The following is a 12,407-nucleotide window of genomic DNA, read 5'->3' on the forward strand; positions in this document are numbered from 1 at the left end:
CATCACCATGTAGTCTGGAGGATGACTTATATGGCTGCTGTTCCTCTACGCTGGTGAGCTTTGTCAAGATGTCTCTGGTATGATGGCAGTGCTGACATCCAAAGCCACCGTGTGATTTAGGACTTGGCATGTAACTGAAGTAACGAGTGACTGTTTGCACCCAGATCGTCAATGCAGCCTCGATTCTGATAGTTAATAATTTAGTGTTTCCTTTCTAGCAGTGCTGTGATGCATTCTCACTGCTATGCCATTCGGCTCCATCAGTATGCAGCACACAGCCTCTCTTTAGCTGAATTCTTGCTTCATCGACTCTTTGCAACTTTGTTCAATTATTTACGTCTCTCTGCTGTGCCTTTGGCTCTCTCGGTGTAGCCTGTGGAGGTTCAGTGATCCACAGTAAACCACATCAGCCATTTTCAAGAGTGGCCTTCATCCCAAATGGTGACCTTGCACACTGCCTCTCTCACGCTCCTCGTTGCAGCCTCACAGACCGTAAGTTCATGCACCTCCTATGGGAAGGGCATCTTAGTGCCCCCCTCAATTGTTGCCAAGTTTTCTTAACATTTGCATGTTTGATTCTTACAGAACGGACATCTGTTCAGAGCTGCGCAGTATTGGACAGCAAATCTGGAATCACCCCTGAGCTGAAGCAGCGGTGCTGCCTTGGAATGAAGTCTCTGGTGTTCTTGTGTCATCCTGTTGAGCCGTAGATAGAATGTTCTCATTGTCAGTGCTGTCACATTTGTCACGTTATAGCTGAAACAGTCTTTGTAATGTGTGCACTTCAAAAGAGCGCATTTCAAGGGGGCAGTTTTAGTAGGGAATGACAAACTCCAAATCCATTACTGATTCAGATGTAAATGCCTTTAGGGTGTTTTCACATTCAGCCAGTTAGCCGCCAGGGGGAGCACCAGTTTAGTCCCTGGACACACCCAATTTCTGCCATCTAGAGCTCCAAGTATGTCTTCCACCTGCTGTATATAAGGAGGAAGGAGAAACTGCTCTAGTTGTGAGTGGATTATAATGGAGCAGTGGGTCCTTAAGTGCCCCTTTAGGATTAGGGAAGTGTCTGCCAACTATTGTGGGCTGATTGTTGTGGCCAAAAATGTGACTGGAGCTGTGCAATTGTGCCTCCCTGAGATAAAGTTGTACTCCATAATGCTTTGAGTCCTGTATCTCTCTCTGCATCTCCCAAGCTCCCTTCACTACGACCAACTAACACCCACATAGCCTGAGATGCATGGGATCCACGCCATATAGTCGGGGGGGCTGGCCCTGCCACTACTCAATCTGCTCAACATTGCCAAGGAGCATAAAATGTATAATTCAGCAACGAAGACACAACGTACATTGAGGCGATACAAAACAATGAAGTATTTCATAATATTCTTATGGTCAGCTAATGTACCCCTTAAGTGAAAATACAAACAAAGTGCAAATCTGGCCGGAATGCCAATTGGGTAGTTGCTAGTGTTGGATTGGCACTAAAATTTTTATTTGAAAGTACCACTTTCAGCTCTTGGATCACAGTATTGATGCCAAAACGTTTCCAAAGCAAATAACATATACTGTAACTTCAAATTCCCTCCCATCTTAATCCAGCCTCCCTGGTGCACCACACAATTTCTGGCCTCCCTGGTGCATTGCACCACACTACACCCCTCTTGATAGCCATGAAGTCCTGGTCTCGCTAAAGTAAGGGGATGGCTTGTTGTCCCCATGAAGTCCCGATCACGCTGAAGCAATGAGGGCTTTGTTCCCTGTGAATTTTGTTGAGGCCATAAGGTTCCTCCATGAAGTTCCAATTGCGTCAAAGAGAGTCATTTCATGAAATCTACAAAACACACATTTTGCTACATTTGCAGTAAGGGAGTGTTAGGAGTCATGGGTGGTGTGGATTTAGAGAAAAGCCGATGTATATTTTTGGTACAGAGTATCCCATAATGCTGGTAATTTTCCAGTACCTCTGTAACACGCAACCCTAGTAGTGACATCATGCATGTCTGTATACACCATAAATGATTCTCACATACGTGATGTGGATCGGGCAGTGCCATAAAGTGTAAGGCAGAGTGATTACAGTAGAAATCTGTACAAATTGGGCAGGTAGAGCAGATCAGTTAGTCACATCCCCATCCAATATGGCTGCTAGAGCTCCTTAATATCAGACGGGCCTTGCATAGCATTAAGGGGCACTAGTGAATAAAAGATTACCATATATACTCTTAGATAAGTTCTCCCACATATAAGTCAGGACTTTATTTTACCGTATAATTTCTGCTATTTTATAATGTCAATCATATAAGTTGGAATGGGGAAAACACCCGCTATTGGTCCAAGAGATTATGATATGCTCACATCCACTTGAGAGAGTAACCACGGAGCACACGGCCTTTTTTTCTATGTATTGTGCCTACGTGACCACACAGTAATACCCAAACTATTCCGAAGTGACGTTTGCACTGATTTGTGTTTTTTGTATCTCATACCCTCATACACCTTTATCATAAGAGCTTCACTTATCTACGATGGAGCATTTGATCACAAGGAAATATGAAGCTGGTTTTAAATTAAATGTCGTTGAAGTAGCAAAAGAAATTGGCAACTGCACTGCTGCAATAAAATCCAATGTGTCTGAGAAACTGATGTGAGACTATAGGAGGCAAGATGATGTAAAAAAAAAACAAAAAAAAAAACTAAGCATCACATTTTTGAACAGGCGCATAAGTCAGGGGCTGATTTTATGATCAATTTTTCGGGTTTCAAAACCCGACTTATACATGAGTATATACTGTATATAAGCTGGCCTCACTTTCAGGGAACAATTCAGGGAGTAAGGTTTGGCTTCTTCCGCCATGAAGCTCAATATCACTATGTGTCCATGACAACACCAAACGATGATAATGATAATAATAATATACTCAGATTTCACATTATTCCTACTGACTGCTCTTTTCACATCAAAAGAATAGGCTTTTCTGTAAAATTGTGTTTTGCAAGGACCATCAACAAAAGCCAAGTTAGTAGCAATTGCAGAAACTGATGTAATGCAGGAATGTTTTGCACATGGGCCATTTTGGATAGCAGCAGCTCCACTGACCTATTAACATTGACCTATTGATGTTTGAGATACAGTTGGTTGCACTTCTTTTGGTTTTCCAGTTGGAGCTCAAGCAGGTGAAATGATCTTCTTACAGTCACACAGTGTCAGTAGTGGGATTTGAACCCACAGCATCAGGGTTTTTACCGTTATGCCATTTTACTGATGGCACTGTTTCGGAGGCCCATTGTCTTTTTAAATTTCTGGGACGATGCGGGCTAACACAGCTAGTGATTAATAATAATAATAATATTCATGGTAGTAGGAGAAGCATAAGAAGGTAAACCTAATATGGTAGGATACTGCACCAAGCTACACATAATGGTTGGCACTTGATCGCAACAATGTCAAGAAGAATAATGTAACGAGCCCCACTGGATGCTGTACATGTGACACCTGTAAATCCTTTTTGTAAACTGCTTGTTTACTGGTTAGTTCATCGCCCTGGTTTTTGAACTTGGGTCTGTCCCTGACTCAGAGTTTGGCTGCTCCTTTTCTACTCATATTTTCCTTCCGAATAATCTCAGTGCCGACTCCCCCTGTGTGTCCTTAACATTAACAAGGAAAGGGGCGTGGCACAGAGGAGAAGATACAGATGGGCAGTTGCTAGGCAACGAGCCCTCCTGATATCGGAGACAGGGGCACAACCTGGAGGCACAGACACAGGCTGCATGACAATGGCATCTCCTTGTGAGCAGAGCCTGAGCACAGCTGAGTCGCTTCAGACCGATGGCGTTTAGGGTAAGGACCCTTTCCTTAGATTAGATGAGTAGGCTCAGACCTGAGAGATACTAAAATATACCGCAACAAATAAATAAGCCCACCCACACAAGAGCCCGGCCTTGCAGATCGGCATAAATAAACACTCCAGTCATCAAAAGAAGGATGAGTCATGTGGCGTACCTTGGGATTTGGGTTGTCGTGAAGATGGCCTCCTCCTAGTGAAGCAGGGACCTCCGAAGTAGCAGACATTTATTACCATGACAACCGACCTCTGGACACTCTCACTAACGCACAACAGGAGATCAGGACTTGCTGGTCCCCCCCAACATGCAGTGGATTCAGAAAGCATTCAGACCCCTTCACTTTCTGCACACTTTATTTTGTTCTAGAATTAATTTAAAATGGATAAACGTGCCATTTTGACCATCAGTCTACACTCAATATCCCGTAATGACAAAGTTTTCAGAGAGGTTTGCACATTTAGTAAAAATCACAAACTGAAATCTCCTATTCTCAGACATATTCAGGACTTTGGCAGCAGTTCCAGCTTTGAGTCCTTTTGGGCAAGTTGTGCCCACTTGGGGTACTGCAGGTTATCCAATTCTTTGTGGCTGATCCTCTCAGGCTCCATTTGATTGGAGGGGAAGCGTCTGTAAACCACCATCTTCAGGTGTCTCCACACATGTTCGACTGAGTTTAAGCCTGAGCTTTGGTGGAGCCACTAAAGCCCACCGAGAGATTTGTCCTGAAGCCACACCGGCATCGTCGTTACCATACACTCAGGTCATTGCACTGTAGTCCCAGTATTAGGTGGCAGGCACTCTGGAGCAGGTGTTCTTCAAGAACCTCTCTGTGTTTGGCTGCATTCATCTTTGACTCCATTCTGACCAGTCTCTCTGTCTCCATAAGGGTGGTACAAAACCTGTTTGAGCGTCGACATAATGTCACTTGGAGAACATTCCACACCAGAGGGGTGCTTTTTAAAAATTTTGCTTGGACTTGAGTTTGAAAGTATGTGTACGTATGTCAAAAAGTGAATATGAACAACAGTGGGATGGGGGTGGAGGGGAGTCCCCCTTGAAGTTAAGAGCATAACGAAGAAACAATACTATTGACGATCCGTGGGGGGGACCTGCAAAGTATCGACTGCCATGAGGGAACGAGACACTTTCAACGATTGGCAGACAGGCTACCCCTCGAGGCATCGAGAACGCAGTCAGTGAACTTTGTCCCTTGTGAAGTGACAGAGTAACACCTGGATGGTAGTTCAAAAGTGCTGCATGGCCCTGTTAAAATTCCAGATGATGATGATGATACATTTTATTTATATAGCACCCATGCTGAAGGCACTTTGACTTGAGCGTCAGTAGATTGTCACTCCTTATGGTTAACAAAAGCAGCTTAATTCTCACTAGGTGCCCTTATTGTAATATGAGTGCAGTAAAGTGCTCCAGGTACGTTAGGAGAAGTGGTCTCTGCTGCAGATTGACTTTTGAAGTTGGCAGAAATCCACCATGCAAAACTGGCTGCAGTACCTCAAAACGCATCATGGCATCACAGACGACTGGTGCGTTAATAGACTATCAGTGCTCATTCTCACAAGGCGCCCTTATTGCAGTGTTCCTGCTGGCATCGCTTCAAATACGTTGCACCTCTACACCCACACCATATGAAATAACTGGGTGTAGCACCTTGTCGGACGCTTGGTGGCCTCCAGGAGTGAAGCCTGACAGAGATATTCCAGATTTTTCTGCCAGTTCTCTGAGACGTGACAACAGCTACCTGATATGAACTGATGAAAAACCAAAAATGTTCTTCAGTACAAATATGCCATATTAACAGTCTTAAAAAGGAACTAAAATGCATGCATCTATACATTATGTTCATCCCTTTTAACGTAATAATATTGTCACGTTATTATAAGTGCAAATCATCATTTAGCTACTTTGGCCACATTGCCCTACTTGATCATGTGTGTCCCTAAGATTTCTCATTATATAAATGCAAATCTTCCCAAATCCCAAATTCTTCTGGTCCCAGACTTTTCAGATTAGGGATCCTCGGCCTGTATGAGGCAGGTGATGAGCAGTGCCAGGACTTCTCCAGACTTGAGTTTTTGTCTCATCAGCCCACAGAATCTCGGTCCTCATGCTCTCCGAGTCCATTAAACTGACAGAAGCTTTTCACTCAAGAGTGGCTCCCATCTGACCACTCTACCATAATTGCCTGATTGATGTAGTGCCGCTGTGGTGGTCATCCATCTGACATCTCAGTAAAGCACTTCTACAGCTATGTTAGAGTGACCACCTTTCTGAGCAAAGTCCTTCTGCTGCAGTTTTTCAGTTTGGTCGGATGGCCAACTCTGGGAGAGGTCCTGGTGGTTCCAGACTTTTCCATTTTATAATTAGTGAGGCCACTGTGCCCATGGAAACTCTCAAAGCTGTAGAAGTGGTTTTATCCTGCTACCCTGATCGGTGCCTCACTACAGCTTCATGGCAGAGAGTTCCTTGATCTTCATGGCTCGACAAGCTGTGTGAATTGTGGACCTTCTATACACACGTGTGCCTTACTAAATGATGTCCAGTCAGTTCGCTATGCTACAGGTGGACTCCAGACATGTTCTAGACACATCTCAGGGAGAGTTAAAGCAAACAGGATGGACCCCAACACAATTTGGAGAGACACAGTGAAGGGTCAGAATACTTCAATGAATGAGAGATTTCAGTTTTGGATTTTTAATAAATTTGCAAACCTTTCTAAAAACATTTTTTTCACATTGTCATTATGGGTTATAAAGTGCAGAATGATGGGCAAACATGGCAAATGAGTCAGTTTCAAATTAAATCTACAGTACAATGAAGCGCGCAGAGAAGTGAAGGGGCCTGAAAACATTCCGAGTCCGCTGTGTGCGGATTTGTGATGTGTGAGGAGCCAAAGCTCAGAAGGAGAATGTGAGGCCTCCAGTGCAGAAGTGGCTGTGCCTGGTCGCTGGAGTTAGGGGTCCGCAGCACCTTCTCTTGTTGCCGTGGCTCGCAGTTATTCCAGATTTGGGATTTTAAGATTCGCCCCCCCAGGGGCTTGTGTATCCACTTGGGGTGGGCACTCAAGTATTCTTTTCACAGTGGTGCCTCTCCAGTCCGTCTGACCAAGTCTCAAACAATGAAATGCCTTTGTGTGTTTTTTGGCCGGCGCTCTGCACTGGCATTTGGTAACAGCCCGACGTCTAAAGACCACTTTCAGGCCAAGACATGTTTTCATCGACAACCTGGCTTCTGTCTTTATAAGAAAGTGAATGACTCTCTGCTCAGGAATGGAAGTGATAAGCCTGTCCTTAAACTCCTTGTGTGTATTGATCCTGTTAAAGAAGGATTGGAAGTAATCAGTAAGGGGGTTTAGCAACACAGTGGGCAGCACTGACTGCATGCCTGAGTGCCGTTTCCTTATTCTGTGGCGTTCTTCTCACAGTCCAAAGGTTGACTTGCTGGACAGGTGGGAGTGTGTATGACCAAGCCGGCGTGGTGGGCTTCTGGATTGAGTCCCTTGTTGTCCAGTTAGGAAAGCAGGTGTAAAAAAATTAATTATCACTACTTGTCAGTTACTCGCCTTGTTAGGTGTAGGCTGCCAGCCTGCTTGGAGATGATTCAGAAGCACTGTGAGTGGTGACCCATTGATGAGATGGCATATTTGTTTATATTCCATAAATATTGTAAGTTTTGTTACTTTCTGTATCTAGACGAGAGCATAGAAACAGGAGTATGGAGCACATCGGACAAGCTGATTATGTTTTATACTCAGTAACACACCATTTTCAGTTTTAGTCTTTCTTATCATGGAGTTGCCTGCTCTCTGTATATAGTTGTGTTGTAAAGTAAGTATACTCCATGGAAAGTGTGCACTTGTGCGCAACATGAGACCTTCATGCAAACAGTGCATACAGATAAAGGCGCCATCTCTCTATATAATGAAATGCTAGTCTCTGTGTGTGTGTATCCAGCAAGGTTGTTATGGGTTTGCCTTTTTATATTAGTTTTTATTTCTATATTTTTTCTGACCTTACTTGGAAATTCAGTTTGGTTTTAGTTTTCCTTCATCGTGTATTTTTAGTTTTAATTTAGTTTTTATTTCACAAAGACATTTCTATTTTATTTTATACTAGAAAAATGCTCGTGCTTCGCAGGGCGAAGTCATGCCTTAAAATTTTTATTAAGAAGAAAATTAAACCTTTTTAAACTGAGGGAAAATATACCAATAATTATTTTTTAAGGATCTTCTTGTAAATCACATTGTCAGTTCAGCCCTCCGGTTGTAATATGACCAAGCTGTGCGCTGAGCTTACTCTTGAGCATGCAACTTACAGTTGGCCATGTGAACAGTAATCTTGTCTCAAATCTCACAGCTTGGATTGCTGCTGTCATAATCAGTTTGAGTTTCATGGTTTGTTTCAATTACGACAGTATTTGTAGGACTTGTGTTGAAGAGACATTCGGCATCTGTCAAGTGTTGTAAGTATACAACCGGTTTCATCGATAACTTCGCATCCAGCTTTTGAGAGTTTAAACATTCGTAAGCATCAAAGTGTCCACTACTGAAATCGTCACCTGTGAATCTTTAAGAGGCATTGGCGGTTGTCGAAAGGTGTAAAATATTTGGCCATTTCAGTACACTTGAAAGCGACAACCGAACAATTCAGCGGCAGCCATCAACTCACATGCAGAACCATAGATGAAGGGCTTAAGCTTTTCACTCTTCTAGTGCTCCTGTGTAGTATAATTATCTCCTGTATCGTCATCAGTCCACACCTTGAACCTGTCCCAGTCATTCAATACATAAGACACAATGTTCCTCCGGATATCAAGAGTGAGCCTGATATGGCCGTGCAATATGTAACACAGAGAATGGAAAAGGTAGGTGCCATCTCCGGGCATGGAAACCACTCGGTAAGTAACAGTTCTTTGATCGATGGTGATCACCTCGATAGACATATTAATGGGGGTACAGTTGGAACGATAAAGGAAATGGGTACCTGAACAATGTAAAGTAAGTCTAAAATACCTGTACAATAACTATAATCGTAATAAACAAACAATAAAACAGCGGAGAAGCCGTGGATTAAATAAAAAGGCTGTAGTTATCAGCAGGGAGACGTGAATCCCGTGGCGAAGCAAGGAAGTGAATGAAGAGACCGGAGCGACGGATGGCCTTATATAGGCAGGCAGCCAACAACGTGGGAGGCGTTGGGATGGGGGACCCAATGCCGCCTCACACGGTGACCGAGCTGCAGGCTATGGACGTATATATGTACATAAGTAGGGTTCAGTTAGCATTGGGAACCCGCTTACCAAATATCTTGAAGATGGGCCTATAGGTAACAAAGACCGTTGGAAAGTTCAATATGGCGGCCGACAGTGGCGTCATACCACCGAAATAAGTACGTACATTGGTTTCGGTTAGTGCAGGGAAGCCGCCTACCAAATTTCGTGAAGATGGGGCCATAAATAAGAAAGTTCAACATGGCGGACGTTGTTGACCGTTATGACCGTTACGCGTAGAATTTCGAAATGAAATCTGCTTAACCTTTGTAAGTAAGCTGTAAGGAATGAGCCTGCCAAATTTCAGCCTTCCACCTACAACAGGAAGTTGGAGAATTAGTGATGAGTGAGTCAGTCAGTCAGTCAAACAGTCAGTCAGTGAGGGCTTTGCCTTTTATTAGTATAGATCTATTAGTTTCAGTTTTAGTTTTAGTAATTATGGCATGGAGCTCCTACAGAGTTTCATTTTGTGTCACAATCAGACAGAGCTGTACACTTAACAGGTCTGTTTATGAGTTTAATGTTAGTGGAAACTTATTGCACTACATGGTTTGTAAAAGTGATTGGTCAGTAACAATATGCTGATCTTGTATGATGACCTAGTCAGTCTCTCGATCAGTGCTGTTTTATGTACTCAGATATGGGCATGGATATTTGAGGAGTAAACCGCTGGACAATAGTTATATTTTTATATTACGTATATTAAAGAACCATCAACAACAAATTAAATTAATAATATATTAAACAGTTATTAGAAAAGTAAAGTTGAATAAATCGGACTCTGCAGCTGTAGCTGCATGAATAAAAAAAAATATCGAGCATGTGTTCAGGTAAAGTACCACTTCCAGTTGATGGGTTTGGCCCAAAAGTTAATACAGATCTACAATATTGCTATAACAACCACATGCCAAATTTCATCCATCTAGTTGCACTTTTGAGTTATCGTGTTTACACACACACAGATGTAATTCTAAAAAACTGTATTTTCGGACTTGGGGAGGTCTAAAATGTCGAGATTCCTCAAAATCTCGAAGTTTAATTTTATCCTGATTACTATACTTTACTTTCTCTATACTTTGTATACGAGAAAGTAAAAACGATTTCTGCTGTGCGAAGTGGCAGGTGAATTACTGTCAACAAAAAACAGGTACCTGAGAAATAAAGTGAAACGTTACTCATGATGGTTCTGTCCATATGGTACAGGTTATGTTGACCAGCACATTCTGATGTCAGGCATTTGATTTTACATCTTGATTTACAACAAGCACAAAGAAAGGGCAGTGCAGTAAATCGCTTTCTATTTCACATTCTTTACGTGCCCATATTCGCAAATGATGTGTGATCACCCGCCCTCCATCATCAGCCAGTGCCAGTGCATCATCATCATAATAATAGTTTCAGTTTTGATTTTAGTTTTGTTAACTATAATAACCTTGGTATCCAGTTCCTTCAGGCGTTCTAATTGGCCAGTTTCACAGAGGATGCACAGTCAAACGCTACCAAAACAGGAAGAGGTTGTCAAGGAAGTTCAATGCACACGAGGATACCGAGGAAAAGTGTAGGAGGAACGCTGAGAGTCACCTTCAAACATGAAAAGTGTTCACAAGAATAAAAGTGATGTTTTCACAGTGGGTAATGGGTAATGCCATAGATGGCAGTCAAATAGTGGACAGGAAGCGAGCAAGGCATGAAACACATGAGGAGGAATAAAGGTGTAGGAGGCATGCTGAGAGTCTCCTTCAAAGAGGAGAATTGTAAAGTGGGACAGGAGGTGAGAAAAATGCCTCAAAATTGTTTTCAGTATAAAGAAATTGTGCTCGACATCAAGTGCTTTGAAAAACTAGTGCTTCTCATGCAAACATCAATGTAAAGATAGCGGGTTGGATAATGGATGGATGTGTGGAAGTTGTATTTGACAATTTCCTTGTTTGTCACCATACATTTCTGTGGTGTTGTCATTCATTCTGTTGCATGAGGTTTGTGCGTCATGTCGATGATCCGTATTATTAGCCAGCAGCTCAGTGACTGTAAGCTCAGTTTGCCTCTCATTGTTCTTCGTCACTGAAGTGCCTCCTATATTTGGGTTGATATGTAGGAGATGCTGCTGCTAGAGTTCTTTTTTGCATCCTCACGGTGTGCAGTGCTGTATTTTGTGATCATAATGACCACTTTGGGGTGAGGACAGGAGCACAGGTCAGTTTCCACGGGCATTTGTCTTAGTCATGCATGCATGCTGTTTCCCCTTATTGACGCTCAGCCTTTTGTTTTCTTCCTGTGATTGGCCTGTTTCGTGCTCAGCAGATGTTGCGACTTCTCTCATTGCGCTCAGAATCATAGTTTGCTTGCAGGAGTGATATATTCACTCTAATCCGAGACAAAGGCTGTGGGCCGAGGGGAGGGGAAGAGTGAGGTCAGGAGTGAGGAGTCGGGCAGGGCCCTCCTCACTGTCCTGTTTCACTTCTGTCGTGACTTCTGTCTCTCATGGATGGCTGGGGCCCTTGCCTGGCCGGGACACCTCTACCTTGGAAGGACCGGGGGAAGCAACCTCCGCTGGAATGCTAGATGGCAGCCCCCCTGGATGGCAGTGGGACCTTAGACTCCTGCAGGGCTTCATGGGAATTGGAGTTTGTTACTGCCCTTTTGGGATCTTGGGGCACCGCCAGGATGTGCTGCAACTATTCCTGAGCCCATCTGGGCGGCTCTTCCCCCACACTCAGAAGTGCTGCTGGAAGTAGGTCAATGAGCACCTGGAGCACTTCCGGGTGACCTATGTAAGGGTCCAACAGACACTATTCTGAGAGCCAGAGTTGGGTGGTAGTGGACGAAGCTTGTTGTCATTCTTCCATTCTGTACCATGGGGTATGTGTGGCATTTTGATGGTCCAGAGGTGGTTAGTCCATGTGTCCATCCACTTGTCAGGTACAACGTATGCCCTTGATTGCCTTTCTTTACCTACATGGAAAAAAAGAAATGAGACCCTGCAGCTATTGTCAACTTGTGAAGTGCATTGGGAAGGTTTTCAGTGTAGAGAGGTGCTCGAGGACATTTGTTTCCAATACCCATGACGCTGGGGTATAAGACGGTGAGGCAGTCTTTATTTATATATTTTTCCTGCTACTTTTACGTATATTTTCTGCTCTGGGCCACTTTAAAATTTACACGCCTTCTGTCGAATTGTTTGAAATGGAAAGTACAATGCCACCAGTAACTTAAACCCATACTAATTTGCTCCCCAGACATCTCATTAATTACAGTAATGCAGATTAAAATGTGCT

The 12,407-nt window shown here is 43.3% G+C and overlaps 1 protein-coding gene across 1 annotated transcript in view; it reads left to right on the forward strand.

Annotated features, from left to right (window-relative positions):
* galnt16 (UDP-N-acetyl-alpha-D-galactosamine:polypeptide N-acetylgalactosaminyltransferase 16) overlaps positions 1-12,407 on the forward strand; it is a 155,034-nt gene that overhangs the window by 13,468 nt on the left and 129,159 nt on the right. The window lies entirely within an intron of this gene.

The sequence above is a fragment of the Polypterus senegalus genome, chromosome 18 (genome assembly GCF_016835505.1).
Source record: "Polypterus senegalus isolate Bchr_013 chromosome 18, ASM1683550v1, whole genome shotgun sequence".
NCBI classification, from domain to species: Eukaryota; Metazoa; Chordata; class Cladistia; order Polypteriformes; family Polypteridae; genus Polypterus; species Polypterus senegalus.